The following is a 14,093-nucleotide window of genomic DNA, read 5'->3' as shown; positions in this document are numbered from 1 at the left end:
TTACAAGTAAGCTTTTAAGTTTAGAATAGAGAGACCTATAAGGACAGTCTGCTGCAAATTGTTTTTGGACAGCAGTGTCTGATGTTTTTCTGAACCTGTTTATCCCTTTTGGGGTAACAGGGCTGCTGGAACCAAACCTGGCAACTGTTGGGTGAAGGTGGGGTACACCCTGGACAGGTCACTAGTCCATCGCAGGGCCAATTACACACCTAGGGTGACTGACCAATTCACCTGTGAAGCATGTTTTTGAACAGAACTCCACACAGAAAGGCCCCACTCTGGACTTGAACGTCGGCCTTCTTGCTGTGAGGTAAGAGGACTAACCACTGAGCCACTGTGTAGTTAATATAAAATCAATTTGAAAGGGGAGAAAAGGTAATTGGTTGATCAGTGACAAAACTTTATCATGAGAAACAATAACTAAGGGGACCTTTAAGCTGCATTCACATCAAATGCGATTTGCGCCTCAGGGGCCAGTCTCAATGGACATATAAAGGTCCTGAGATGCGACGGATCTGTCAGCACCGCATTTTGGGCATCGCGGCATGATATTGGTGATGTGGGATGTCGAGATTTCATAAATTTGAACTTTGGCAAAAGAAACATTGCATTTTGGTTCAAAGCCAGTCTGAAAAACTGCTTTTCAGAATCTGCTGGAATTATGTTAATTGCGTCAACTGTTGAAGAGTTACCAGAATCAAATAAATAGAGCTAAAGCTCCAGTGTTAAAGCAAATTATTTTTTTATGTAAGTGACTCATGTAGGGCTGCCACAATTAGTCGACTAATCGACAACTAATCGACAATAAAATAGTCAACGACTAATTTAATAGTCGATTAGTCGTTACTTTATATAACATGGAGTCAGAGCAGTGTTAATTTTGACGGAGAATTTTATTTTAGTTTTAGTCATAGTCTTTTGACTAAAATAGGGTTTAGTTTTAGTCGCAATTTAGTCATGTTGATTCTATTAATTTTAGTCAAATTTTAGTCGACTTAATTACAGTAGATATTTAGTCGACTAAATTACGGAAGTTATTTAGTCGACAAAAATATAGAATAAAGATAAAGCATTCTAATTAAATTTACTAAGTATATCATATGAATAACACGCAAAGATTTTACTAATTTGTAAAAAAACATTTTACTTCACTTTGCTGAGTGCTGCTGTCTCTGCAGCTCACGGCTCCACCAGGGGATGGGTCAAATGTGGAGAACACATTTCACACATTTCGGAGTGTGACAGTTAGTGGGACTTTAACTTAAAAGTTTAATTTGAAATACATGCAGCCAACAAAAAACAGTCCAGCCTTGGACAAACTTAAAATGCGTGCCGGTAATGCAGCAACGAGATCCTGGCTGCACCTATTACATGTGGAAAAAACATGAATTTCCATTACATTCTGTGCTGGTCACTTGTAAATATGTGTAACACCAGTCTTATTATAAATGTCCGAACATAAAAAAAAAACATGTAAGACGTGGTGGTAAGACGTGATGGCGTTGGAGATTAAACCTGTGACTGATTATGGATCTGAAGAAGCAGCGGGGCTGCTAGCGATCGGAAATACACAACAACATCGATTTATAACTTTACAAACGTCATGCTAAAACAATAAAGCCAGACTTACATTTAAATGTAAACCTCTGTGCTTCAGAGCTTCACCCGCGTGAAGAAAAGTGCTTCTCCACCGCGCAGAACTGGCGCTAATTAGCTTGGCGAGAGTAACCCCTTAAAACAACTATGTCAGATAATTCTACTCTTTAAAATGCAACAACAGTTTGAAGGGTCGGGGAGGAATTAGGATTCAGCCCAATACGCTGGAAATAATCGTGTTTGTATGTTTACCTTTGCTGGATTTCAGGCTGGCTTGTCTGCAAACGTCGCTTCAGGTTTTCTTGTGTTTTTGCCTATGATCGTCGCTCCACACAACGTCTTATTGAGGGTCGTGTTAAATGAAAAATGTGTCCATATATGTACTTTTATTTTTCTACCTCGATTAGACATTTTTCACCTGAATCACAGACACAATTCATTGAATTAGCGTCTTCCCGGGCGGGCTGCAGGGCTCTGTGTTCTGATTGGATCGCTCTTCATTGGCTCCCGCCCTCCTCCACCAGCAGTCATGATTGGATATCGTCTTCGATCAGCATTTTCGTTTCGTTTTTATTCGTTGACGAAAAAAGTCTGTCAATTTTGTTAAAGTTTTCGTGTCTGGGTGGGAGTTTTTGTTTCGTTTTCGTTTCGTTTTTGTTGGATGAATAATGTCGTCGACGAAGACGATGACGAAAATTTTTGTCAACGAAATTAACACTGAGTCAGAGTGTAGTAAAGTTGGATGTTATGATAGCATAATGCTAGCTTTTAGGACTATTTTGACTTTTATTACGTTTTTTTTTGGGCTAATTCGGAGTTTAGCTAATATTTCAGCCACATAATAGCTATTTTGGCTTATTTTGGATTTTTGCGTTTTTTAGGCTATTTTGGAGTTTAGCTAATATTTCAGCTGCAAGCTAGCAGCTTTGGCTAACTTGGGCTTTTTTTAGGCTAATTTGGCATTTAGGTAAGGTTTTAGCTGGCTATCAGCTTCAGCATTTTCAACGATTAGCTTCAGCAATTTCAACTATTGACTTCAGCATTTTTAGCTATCAATTTCAGCGTCTTCAGCTATCAGCACTAGCATCTTCAGTGGCCAAATTCAGCTTACAGCTTTCATACTAGCATTATTGCAGGTAATGCTATATATCTAGTTTTTAGTTAGTTTAAAGCTAATGATGGTTAAGATGTGTGCTTTACTTCCAGTTTTCACATGACCCGATTAGTCGACTAATCGGAAAAAAATAATTGGTGATTATTCCTGCATTACAAAACAAATAAATTGTTCTCTAATTATATTTTCTATACACTCCTCTATATTTATAAAGAACGCGAATCGGAGATCTGGGATGTCACGAATATTCATACTCAAATTTTGGGAGCTGATTGCAAGTATGCGAGTAGGATACTCGTTACAGCTCTAGCTTTGCCACATGACGTGTTGATGATCCGATGGAGTCCAAAACCAACATGTAGGAGAATCTGATTGTTTTCCTTCTGAACTTTATGATAGTTCTCTTGTTTGCATTGAGACAATAGTAAGAAGCTTCTCTTATTTTATTCAAATTTGTTTCCCACCTAGGAGATAAATTAACCAGATCTCTCAAAATCATCTGTGTCTTCCATGAATTTGTAAATGAGATATATAGTTAATGCTTACATGTAGTGATGAGGCTAAAACCTTTAGACATGTAGCTCCTCCCACGTGTGAATGGAGCGTCAGGTTTATGAACCCCTTTTTGGACAAGTGTCGAGTAGCGAATTTGACGCGTGTCCAATGCAAATTTGACACCACATTTGGTTGGAACACAAGATAAGGCTTTTTTTTAAGTGTAATCAAATGCTATCATAGAATGCAGAAAATAAGCATGTTTTCTAGTTTTGGAAAATAAATAATAGAGAAACCAATTGAGCAGTAATTCAAACCAAATACTTCACATACTGACACATGAGCCAAAGTAATGCCTTCTAATACAATCTGAATTTACCTTAAGTAAGATGAGTCAATGCACATTGGTGATGTAACAGGTACAAATATGCATATGCACACAGCTGGTGGACACGGCATAGAAGATATCCAGGGTTACTTGAGTTTTCTCTATTTTACTGGGCAATAAAGAAATATTAGACAGGGTATATGGCTCTTTCGCACCACAACCTTAGACAGCAGACGGTTCACATTCATTTGGGCATGGCCAATACTTTGTGTCTGGACAGCAGCTGCTTTTTCATTCAAGGGCTGCTCTGAAAGCTTTCCTACATCTACGGTAGATAATGTCAGGACAATTGCCCCACTTGCTTACAACACGTCAGCCCCTTAAACTGAGCCCCTTTCTAATAAAACAAACCATGAAGCAGCAAGAGCAGCGCAAAGAGGTCATTGCTGGTTCTGTGAAGGACCCGCTGAACCCTGCTTCTGCACCTCAGTTCCCCTTACTTTAGAATCAGTGATTAAACAGAAGTCAAATATGTCATTGCAGGTTTGAGATGGATAGTGTGATTGGATGTAGTATTTCATCAAAGGTTTTTACCTACTTTGATTAGCGTCTTTCTGACATTTTTCTCTGCATCTCATGTTGTAAATTTCCACACTTTTAGAGATTTTGTTGCAGAACTGACAAGGGTTAGTATAACGGCCAAGTTTAAGTGGGTCAACAGTAGAAATTTCACAGCAGGTTGATCTCTGCTGCCACCTGCTGCTCAGAAGACAACATTGCATGGCAATCTCAGCACCAGAGCGTTTTCAGCACTTCATATCTGATGACCAAAAAAATTTATATTTATGTATTTGTTGCATAAATACCTTGTAAAAGTGACTACATTATTTATTTATTTTTTATCAACTTTCTAAAGAACCAACTACTTAAATGTAAATTCTTCATTAATGGAAGTTAAGAATTATTGAAGAACTACAGAGATCAAATTAGTATTTTCTACTTTTTTATTCTCAAACTGAAATCAGGAGTGGGCTTTCTTTATAAGTGACTCGATTTATTTTGTTAATTGCATATGGTTGGATCATTAGTTTTGTTTTTTGGGGGGTAAATAATGTTGATGATGCATAAGTAAAACTCTAAAAAACAGTGTTAATGTTTAGAATTTCCTACTGAAATGAGTGAAAACGTCCCAGGATGGGCTGATGATGTTCAGGGTGCATCCCACATTTCCTATCAAAGATTTATGAAATATAATATCACACAAGTTTCCACTAGGTGGCACTTTTGTCCACCCAACAATTGAGAAATGCAATCTAGAGTTTTTTTCTTCTTCCTTTTGGTGCTTAAATATGAATAGTTGAACAGAATAATGAGTTCTTTTTTTTTGTAACTTTATTTTATTTGCAATACACAGTTTGAACTTAAGGTTGCATTTTCAAAATCCTCATACGTGATGATATAACACATGTTTTGAAAGTGATTCAGCCTATTCGAGTACCCACTCAGTGACGCCTCCTCCTCTTTTATAAAGCTATGAAAAAGCAATGCCACTCGAATAATTTCTTTTTCCATTTTTAGGGATCTGACGATGAACAAAAGCGTGTCCTGAAATTGTGATTTGTTCATTCTAGGTCTCATCTAAACAGTTTTTTTCATAGATAATTATAAAATAGAAGAAAAAAATCATCCTTGGGTGGGTGTTTGAGCCTTTCACGCTTCTCTGAGATGTGGCAGGCAGCAGGGGATGATGGAGGAGGCTGGCCTTTACAGATGCAACCCCAGAGACAGGATGCACACAGAGCCTTTGTTCCACCAGGCTTGGTATTCAGCTCTCTTTTCACCATGACAGAGTCTGAGGCTCAAATCGATTCAATATGGTGGCTACTGGGTGACAGCTACACAGTGGGTGCAGCCCACTTACAAATACATCCCAACATTGGTTTAGACACAGAGCAGTGTCAAACTTCATCTCGCATTACAGTGTCACAGCTCCATGCTCTGCTGAGCCGCACCTCCTGCTGAATCTGAGTCATTAGGTGAAAGTGTAACTGGCACAGAGCGTCCTTTAATGGTCGCACGCTGAAGCAAAGCCATTTCATGCATAAATGTATGTTGGAAAATCGTATTAATAAGCGTTTACCCGTGGCGCGGAGTCCACAATGTGACTGCTGAGTGGAAGTGGAGAGGTGCGTGAGGACTCTCACTCCGAGCTTGACCTTGATATGAGATACGGGGCCGCAGTCTCAGACAGTGAGGCAGGTCTGATGCCCAAGTTGGCCTAACACCATCTGGCACTCACCTCGTTATCTGTCTGCTTGAGTGTTTATTTATGTAAGCCACTGGCAAGAGGGAGATGAAATACTGCAGCCATCATCTGTCGTCGTATGAATCATGTGCTCAAGCCCAAAAGGTGAGACTGTGCCACAGCTCCTTTTTCCATCTGCTCTCCTCTTGGGTTTTTATTTTTTTGCACTTCTTGGCAGATTCTGCGACTGGATTCAGGTACTTGGGTCATTTTTTCCTTTTCAGAAATGTTATGGAGGATGCAGACTTCCATAAATTAGCACTTGTGGAGTCTCCCGTTTGTTTACCTGAGGTTAAAGCCTGACTTTCACTGAATGTATCACATTTCTTCACTTGAAAGAGACGGTACAAACCCACACGAAGAAATAAAAGCACTGAACATCGAGCGTTCATTTTCTTATTTCATTTTTATTTCGAGCAGAAAACACAAATTGAAAACAAAGAAAAAGTTACCTACTGGGAAACATTTCTTGCCAGGATCACACAGGGGAGTGGATGTAGTTGGTTGGAGGGTTTTGTGACGCCGTGAGCCTGGTCCATCCACGGATCTGTATGGTGTAGTATTGCTGCCCTTCAGGGAAGGCAGTAGGTTGTATAGTTATCTCCTGATTGGGCAAAATCACTACCCTGAAACCACACAACCTACTACCTCACCCCGTACGAACATCACAAAGATGGTACGATCCACGCTCTCAGACTGTAAGTGGAGATTTTTCTAGGCAGTCAACCAAGGAGCAGACATTTTGAAAGCCACATCTTTTTTTCTGAAAGTAGGTCTTTAATTGGACAATCATGTGTTATCATAGAAGGAAGGAGAAATGTAAGTGGACAAGGAAGGAAAGAGTTGCGAAAAACAAAACAGTCAGGTTTTAAAAATCACCTGAAACACATACAAACCTCAGGGATCAAACATTTGAGCTGTGTCTGGCCAGTCAAGCACGTCCCCGTGTTGATCCGAAGCTCCGGAGAAAAGGCAAATGATGACATTACAGCCACTTCAGGAAAGACAGTAAGTTGTATAGTTATCTGACAGGAAGGGCATGACCCTAAAACTATACAACCTACTACCTCACCCCAAAGGACAGTCTTTGAAAACACAAGCCTTTTAGGTCCTCGTTTGTGCTCGTCATCCACGTTGAGCCGCCCCCAGCAAAGCAAAACGGCAGTTAAGGCTCACAGAAAACACAAAACGCACATGCCACCCTCCTATGGGACGCCTCACTCCCGCCAAAGGAGACAGTATGTTCAGAACACAATGTGACAACTGGGTCTCCGTTCATGGCACAAGCTCAAGAGGAATTCAAATGATCCATCCAGGCACCCATGCTCCAAGCAGATTTTGCATGACCGGGGAATTTTCATATTCAAATGTGACCAACAAGTCATTTTTAATCTGCAGTTAAATGGAAAACAACAACAAAAATATTTACCTTTTTGTTCTCTGATTATCATTACAGAAGAAGGAACTTGACCTGAAGATTATGAATCACAACAATAAAACGCTCAGATTTCAATGTTTTTTTGTGCTTTTGGGATGTGAGCAATGAGGTTGGGTCATCGGAGCTTTCATGTGAGGAGCAGACGCCTACAGGTACTCCCTCTGCTAAAGCTCCTCACCTGCTCTGCAACAGGCAGCAAAAAGTTGGGTTCTATCTGTGTGGGTGCTTCCTCTTCATCAAAGGATCATCTGCTTGTCAGGTAGGCTTCATCTACAAACAAACAAACAAACAAACACACAATGTGTTACGTATGTATTAAAGGAGACAGAAAAATTTGGTAACTATTTCCTCTAGATTTAAAAGCCTTTTTTTTCTCTCCACATTTTTTTCTTAAACCCTTAGCAAAAAGTAGTCTGTTTAAGTGCAATAAAGGTATATTTGATCTATTCTAAAAGTGAGGTAGTATACTTGAAGTTTACTTTGTATTTATTAGGCTTCACTGCCTGGCAGAGGTGGTTTGGCAGAAAGTTTTGTGTCGAAAACCCTTTTTGACACAAGCCTGTATTTTATCCGGGCTAGGGCACAGCTTAGAGAGATCCAGACTTGGCCCCCCTCATGGCTATAGTGGTAGGCCAAAAAATTGTCATCCCCAAGTCGTCAAATATTGGCGTTTGGTTAAGGACTTTTTTGACGTTTGGGTGTCCCAAACTTGTCATTTTTTTGACGTGCTGGCTGTTCAAAAAAATCAAGGTTCCAAACCCTCGGGAAGCAGTATCGGATGCAGTACCGGATGTGTACTGGTCCTCAGGACTTGTCCGGTACAGGTGCACTAGCCCAGTACCGGTACCCTTACCATAACCCTGTACTGGTTTGCATCCGTTACCACGTCCGGTTTGCTTCCGGTACCGAGCCTGATACAGCATCTGGTACCGGTTCTGGTCCGGTACTGCATCTAGTTTAGTGTCGTGTTTGGGTATCGATGCGCTAAGCATCGTGAGACTAGACCGGTTCTGGTTCGCAGCCCGGAGGTTGGGACCTGTGATTTAATAGGAACAGCCAGTATTTTGAAAAACATCAACTTAGGGACACTTAACGACAAAAAGTGACGCACAGGGGTCCTTAACCAAACGTCAGTACATGACAACTTGGGAGTGAGAATGTGTTGGGTAGGCAGTAACGTGGAGGGTCTTGTCTAAGGACCTACACTGGATTCAGCTCATTGTGGCTCCTGGAAAGCAAACCCCAGGTACCTGCTCTCCAGTTCTATCCCCATCCAACTGAGCCATCCTACCGCTTATTTATTATTTATATAGTGTAATCTTAAAATGTGATAATTTAGGCTGAATCCAAATTCTTCCTCAACCCAACCGGCTTTTTCCTACTTCTCCAATTGAAGGGGTATTTGAAAGAAAAGGGGTGTCCAAAATAGTTTTGTTAAGGGTAGAGTGGAGAGACTTTGAGTTCTTTATCCCTCCGCCGGTAGGGCAAGTCGCGTTGCGGTGTGCCGCGGAGGACAAGTGCTTTTGTTCACTTGGTTGTGCTCTGAAGCACAGAAGTTTACATTTAAATGTAAGTAATGACTTTCTGCTGTAGCATAATCTTTTTTAAAGTTATACAATCAACCTTGTTAAATATTTTCAGAGCGCTGGCAGCTACGCGCTAACGTAAATGACCAGCAACTATTGATGACGTCACCGAGGGGTAGTGCCTTCCAAATTCAAAAACAGTATTTTTCCATGTTTCTCCATTTGGAGGGCTAAATATGGGATTATGGAAAGATTCCTACACTCCACTGCGCAACTCAACAACTAAACAAGTGATTACAACAGTTGTCATCGTTTAGAGTCAACAGTTATGACCATACAAGCAGGTTATGAAAGGAGCAAGACTTATGGTTGCACGGCAACCATAAAATAGTTATACATGATTCTTTGCTGATGTTGGATCTCTGAAAAATACAGTGCCAGTGTTTTTTTTAGGTTCATCTGAAGACATAGTAGTAATCTTGGGGGGAAAAAAACTGAAGAGGACTGGATATGGCATGCTCAAAGTAGAGGAAAGTGGATTGTTGAAAAATATGTTCTGATAATGGACGTTATTCTCGTTTGCTATTAGAAATGGGTCTCAAGCAATATGCAGTGTGGACCTTGATATCGATTACATTTTTGTCTCTGGACCCAATAAAATTGTAATTGTTAATCCCTTGTCTATAGTATGCTTTCTTTGCTTAACAAAATAAAGTGTACTGCTTTTTGCTAAGGGGAAACAGGCTGCAAAAGCTTACCAGAGACGATAGTACATGCTCACAGAATGCTTGCATAAAACTATGTTTCTTTCATTCATCATCTGATAAAACCACACCATTTTGATTGCTCACATGTCCAAAAATCTGCTACTCAAAAGTCAAACAAGGTCAATATTTCCTTGTTTCTCATCTTCTATGTAAAGTCAGATTGTAGCACATTAGAATGTCTTCCGTCGAGGCCCCATTGTGTCTGCTCAGTGGTGAGTATAAGTCTCTGTGCATTATTCAAAGCAGCCTTACTTAAACACTATGGAGCTGCTGTGGAGTGGAAGTACACACAAACACACACCTGAGCAGAGTAAGAAACACACTGAGAGCATCCTGACATTTCCTTAGAGATGACACAAGAACATTGAAAATCTCCAACAAACCAACACAACTGAGATTTAGACACGTTCAAAATCAACCAAAACAAAAGCACCAAACTTAAAGACGGTTTCAAATTAAATGCTTTTCAGCTAATACAAAAAGGTATTTTGATGGGGTTTTTTGAACCAGTACGTGTCTGCTTCGATATTTAAATCAAAGCTCGTTGTAAGGTCCTTCAAAAGGCCCAGTGGCATAAGATCCTGGCTCCATAAGGAAGGGTCGAGGCAAACTGTCCTCTCAATGTGCTGACTGGACGTACTTCAGTGTAATCCAGTATATGGCTCTGGGGTCCTGACCAACTGAGCACACATCCAGGAATGCTCCTGCTTTCAAGTGAAGCCAGCTGCTATCATCCTGCAACACACTTACAGGAAGACACACACATCCACACACACCTACTGCCTTGTGCACACATGTTTGGGTTTTTATACAGTCGTGCAATGCAATCTAAAAACACCTCCTTTCTAAAAGGTGGTGCAGCTTAAAGTTCAGCCTGCCTACAAGTGTGCAAGCTCAGCACACATTCCTTCACTTGAAAGCAGGGTGTCTGAAACTGATATGCCGCTTCAGTCTCACACCTCCATTAGCTGTTTAGAGGGCTGTGGTGTAAAGTCCAGCTTTCTGCACCTCATCTTGCCTTGATATCTCACAAATGGGCACACACACAAATTCACGTAAGTCTAAAATACATGTCCAACCCTCCAGGGCAAAACACGATCCTCGCTTCCATCATCTCGTTTTTAATCTCGGCCAAAAGCAAACGATCCTTAAAAAGTTGCATTCAATTACACTTGAGTCTTAAGTGCTACAGCATTCATCAGTCGATACTGAAGCACAGATTGACTGCAGCGATAGTCAGGTGGGGTGCTGTATCCTTGTAACCCGATCTTTGGCTCTCTGGCGGTCTGTGGTCAGTCAGTGGGGTGGGTAATTCAGCCAGAAGAAGCTTTAATTCCATCTGCAGCCTCAATTCTTTGATCCGGCACATTTCCACCATCCATCATGTTATAATTTAAACGGGTTTGACTGAATCATTTGTTTAGGGCTGCACATGAGTTGGAGGGTTGTGGGTTAGAACAGATTTGATTTTGATTTAATCTTCATGCTGGAAACCAAGTCTACAAGGACCAGTATGTCTTTGGTTAGAACACCCAAAAGCTTTTCATGTTTATACAACTTTGAAAAACATTTGCTCAATGCGACTTTCCAGATTTTAAAACATAAAATATTGGGACTCTCTATTAGAATGCTATTTTAGAGGAACACTGTTGTGACATAGAGATTTTGAAGTGCAGAATGTTAGCAGACGAGCTAACTTACAAAAACTCTTATTGTTAAGACATTTACTTATTTTTAACATTTTTCCTAAGTTGTGCAATTGCCTGTGTATTAAATCATTACATTACATCATTATATTCTGCACTTTATTGAAAGCATAGCATTAATTAGTTATTTTAACTTAAATTCGAGACTTAAGATACCATCTTAAGATGGTTTGTGTATCTTTTAAAGAGCACAACCAAGTGTGACCTTCAAACTATTAGGGGCTTCTAACTGACCCATCTGTAAGGTTGCCCCAAGAGAAGAGGTGTCTGGGTGCAGAGAAGAGGAATCCAGACAGACATGGAGGGGCATTTATAAAGAGAAGCATGGCTACTGTGCAACAAGACCCCCCCCTCACCCCACATCACCCATCTATTTATACCAGGGCCAAGGGGCAGTCAGCAAGAGGCCAGGGGGGAGGGGGGTATGAGCGGGGGAAGAAGATAGGCTGCGTGGGCAGGTCCTGTTACACATGCCAGGGGGAATGGCTGGGGCAAGCTGCAGGGGGATTCTGCTCAAAGTCAGACAGGCTGACCCCGCCGTCACCTCTGCATGAGGCAGATATTAGGCGTGCAAACCATGTGCGAATGCCCGCGCGCTCGGACAGTTAAAGAACGCAGAATTTATGGGGCGCGCGTTCTTGAGTGTGTGGTGCTTCGCCCCGGCCCTGATGCGTGTTGTGCAGATGCCCCGCGTGCAGATCAACACATGCATATGCATGCTTGACAGAGCGTGCGTCGGCTTAAAAACGGCTAAATTCACAGTTCTGTTTGCCTGTCAGGCTCTGAGATAAACTGGCCACAGTGACTTACCCCTCCATCCCCCAGCGGAGCCATAAACATGCCAGGGACGAGGGCTGGATTAGGCAGACTTAGCTGATCGCAGCATGGCCTTACTGCCCCCACCTTTAAACATAAAGAGTGACCCTAATCATGATAATGACAGGGAGCGCAGCAGGGGTTGCCCAGACCACTCCACCCAACATCGACAGCTGCTTCCCATCTCTCATACACAGGTTACTGCCACACACATAAGGAGAGACATGCAAACATTTGCATGCACCTTGGCATGGTGCACACCTAAAAACTAACCTCTCTTTAAAAAAAGCAGTGCTAAAGACATTCCGTTGTAATATTTAAACCATAGAAAATCAGCCATGAATAAGAGTTCTGCACATGAATATTTTATTGTTTTTTTCTGGAAAAAAAACAGTTCTGTCGCTGCCTCTGAGTACTTGAGTTCCAGAACCTTTAAATGATGGTCAGTGCCGGTCAAGTTCAAGTTTTCTGTGTTTGTAAATTCCAGACTACAGGAATGGCCACAACCAATTTGGAGTTCAGTTTCTTGCCCAAGGACACTTTGACACATGGGCGGGCAAGGCGGGAATCGAAACTTCGAATCATAAGCCGACCGCCCTACCGCTGCACCACAGCCACTACCAAAAGCTGAGTCCCTAATTGGTCTAAGTTCAACTGATTTAACTGTCAGGGGCCGTGCCTTTTCTATGTGCAGTCTGAAAACGGAATTTAAAAATGGATGTGGAAGCCTGGAACCTGCATATATGTGAAACTCATCACTCAAGTGTGCGTTTCTGAGCATTAGACAAACTGACTGAGTGAAACCAAACGGAATATGAAACCAAACAACACAAACAGAAAACTGAAAACTGGGACGATCCTCTCTTATTCCCAACAGTGAAAATTACACTTGTTTTACCTTTGCCTGCCCTCGAGGCCCATTTTCAGCTTGAGCAGGACCCCATTGAGCTGCATCTGTCGCCAGCTATATTTAGAGGGTAGGACAAATACCTTTCTGCCTGGATATGAACTTCAGCTCACATCACTGGCCAGAGTTTGTTACCTCTAGACTGTTGCTGAGTGTAGTCAGAGCTGCTTACCGCAGTCAGCATTTAAGGCTAAAAAGCAAAGGCACAGTTATGTACAGTTTGTAATGAGATCTTGATTCAGTAGCAGGTTCCAGTGCCAGTACTGACAGTTCCATGAAAGCTGCCAGTAGAAGGGGAACGTTAAGTAATGTGTCCAGATAAAGAGATTTAATATTCTCCCTTGAGTTATGGACAAGTACCGATGTATTCCTGTAGCTTTGAATCTTCTTCAAATTGGCCTACATTTCTGTCTCCAAGCATTGGTGTGTGTGTAGCGGTGCTCTCGAAGCAGCCAGTGTGCGATATGTGACCATGTTGCTCAGCCATCTGCTATCTATAACCATAAACAAAAGCAGGCAGGCCAGCATCGCAGTTTTCCAAGAGGTCTAGGCTGGGTAAACGCATGCATGTTTTGCTTTCTGAGTCCCCAGAAAGCAGCCACAGTTACGCAATGGCATTTGTAATTCATCCCACAAACACAATATGGATGTTATGTATGCAAACATATGGCCAGATTCAAGAGTTCGTCGTCAAGGAGGGTATAGTCCATTTTTGAAGTGTTTGTGGAGCCTCAAACTGCCCGTCTGCGTTGGTCCTAAATGGGTCAGCTTTTACTGCTGGAGGACGCTTTTCTATATCTTGCACCTTATGTCCATGTCTAGATAGCAGCACAGAGACACTACAAGACATAAATACAGGTCCTACAGCATCGCTTTAAGCCTGAAACACATCCATCCATATTTATTGGACTGCAGTGTGTCTGTTTACGCTGCCAATTCCACCACCTAAGGGATACTTTTGTTTATTTATGAAAATGTAAGGCAGATAATTGTGCTTTTAGGAAATGTTTGATAAAGGAGAACATTAGCTTAACATCCCCCTTTTATAATACTTATTTTTTAGTGTAATTTTAGAGTCAAACGTTGGTCAAACTA

General features: G+C 41.4%; 1 long non-coding RNA gene across 5 annotated transcripts in view; it reads right to left on the bottom strand.

Moving 5' to 3' along the window:
* Positions 1-4,910: 4,910 nt before the first annotated feature.
* Positions 4,911-14,093, bottom strand: part of LOC112152440 — a 46,637-nt gene continuing 37,454 nt past the window's right edge. For all 5 annotated transcript variants that reach the window (XR_002920301.2, XR_002920304.2, XR_004948015.1 and 2 more), the window contains one exon: positions 4,911-7,546. This is a non-coding gene — a long non-coding RNA (uncharacterized LOC112152440). The remainder of the gene's footprint in view (positions 7,547-14,093) is intronic.

Source organism: Oryzias melastigma, linkage group LG6 (genome assembly GCF_002922805.2).
Source record: "Oryzias melastigma strain HK-1 linkage group LG6, ASM292280v2, whole genome shotgun sequence".
Lineage (NCBI taxonomy): Eukaryota > Metazoa > Chordata > Actinopteri > Beloniformes > Adrianichthyidae > Oryzias > Oryzias melastigma.
The sequence above is the reverse complement of the archived record's forward strand: the minus strand, read 5'-3'. Positions and strand labels throughout refer to the sequence as shown.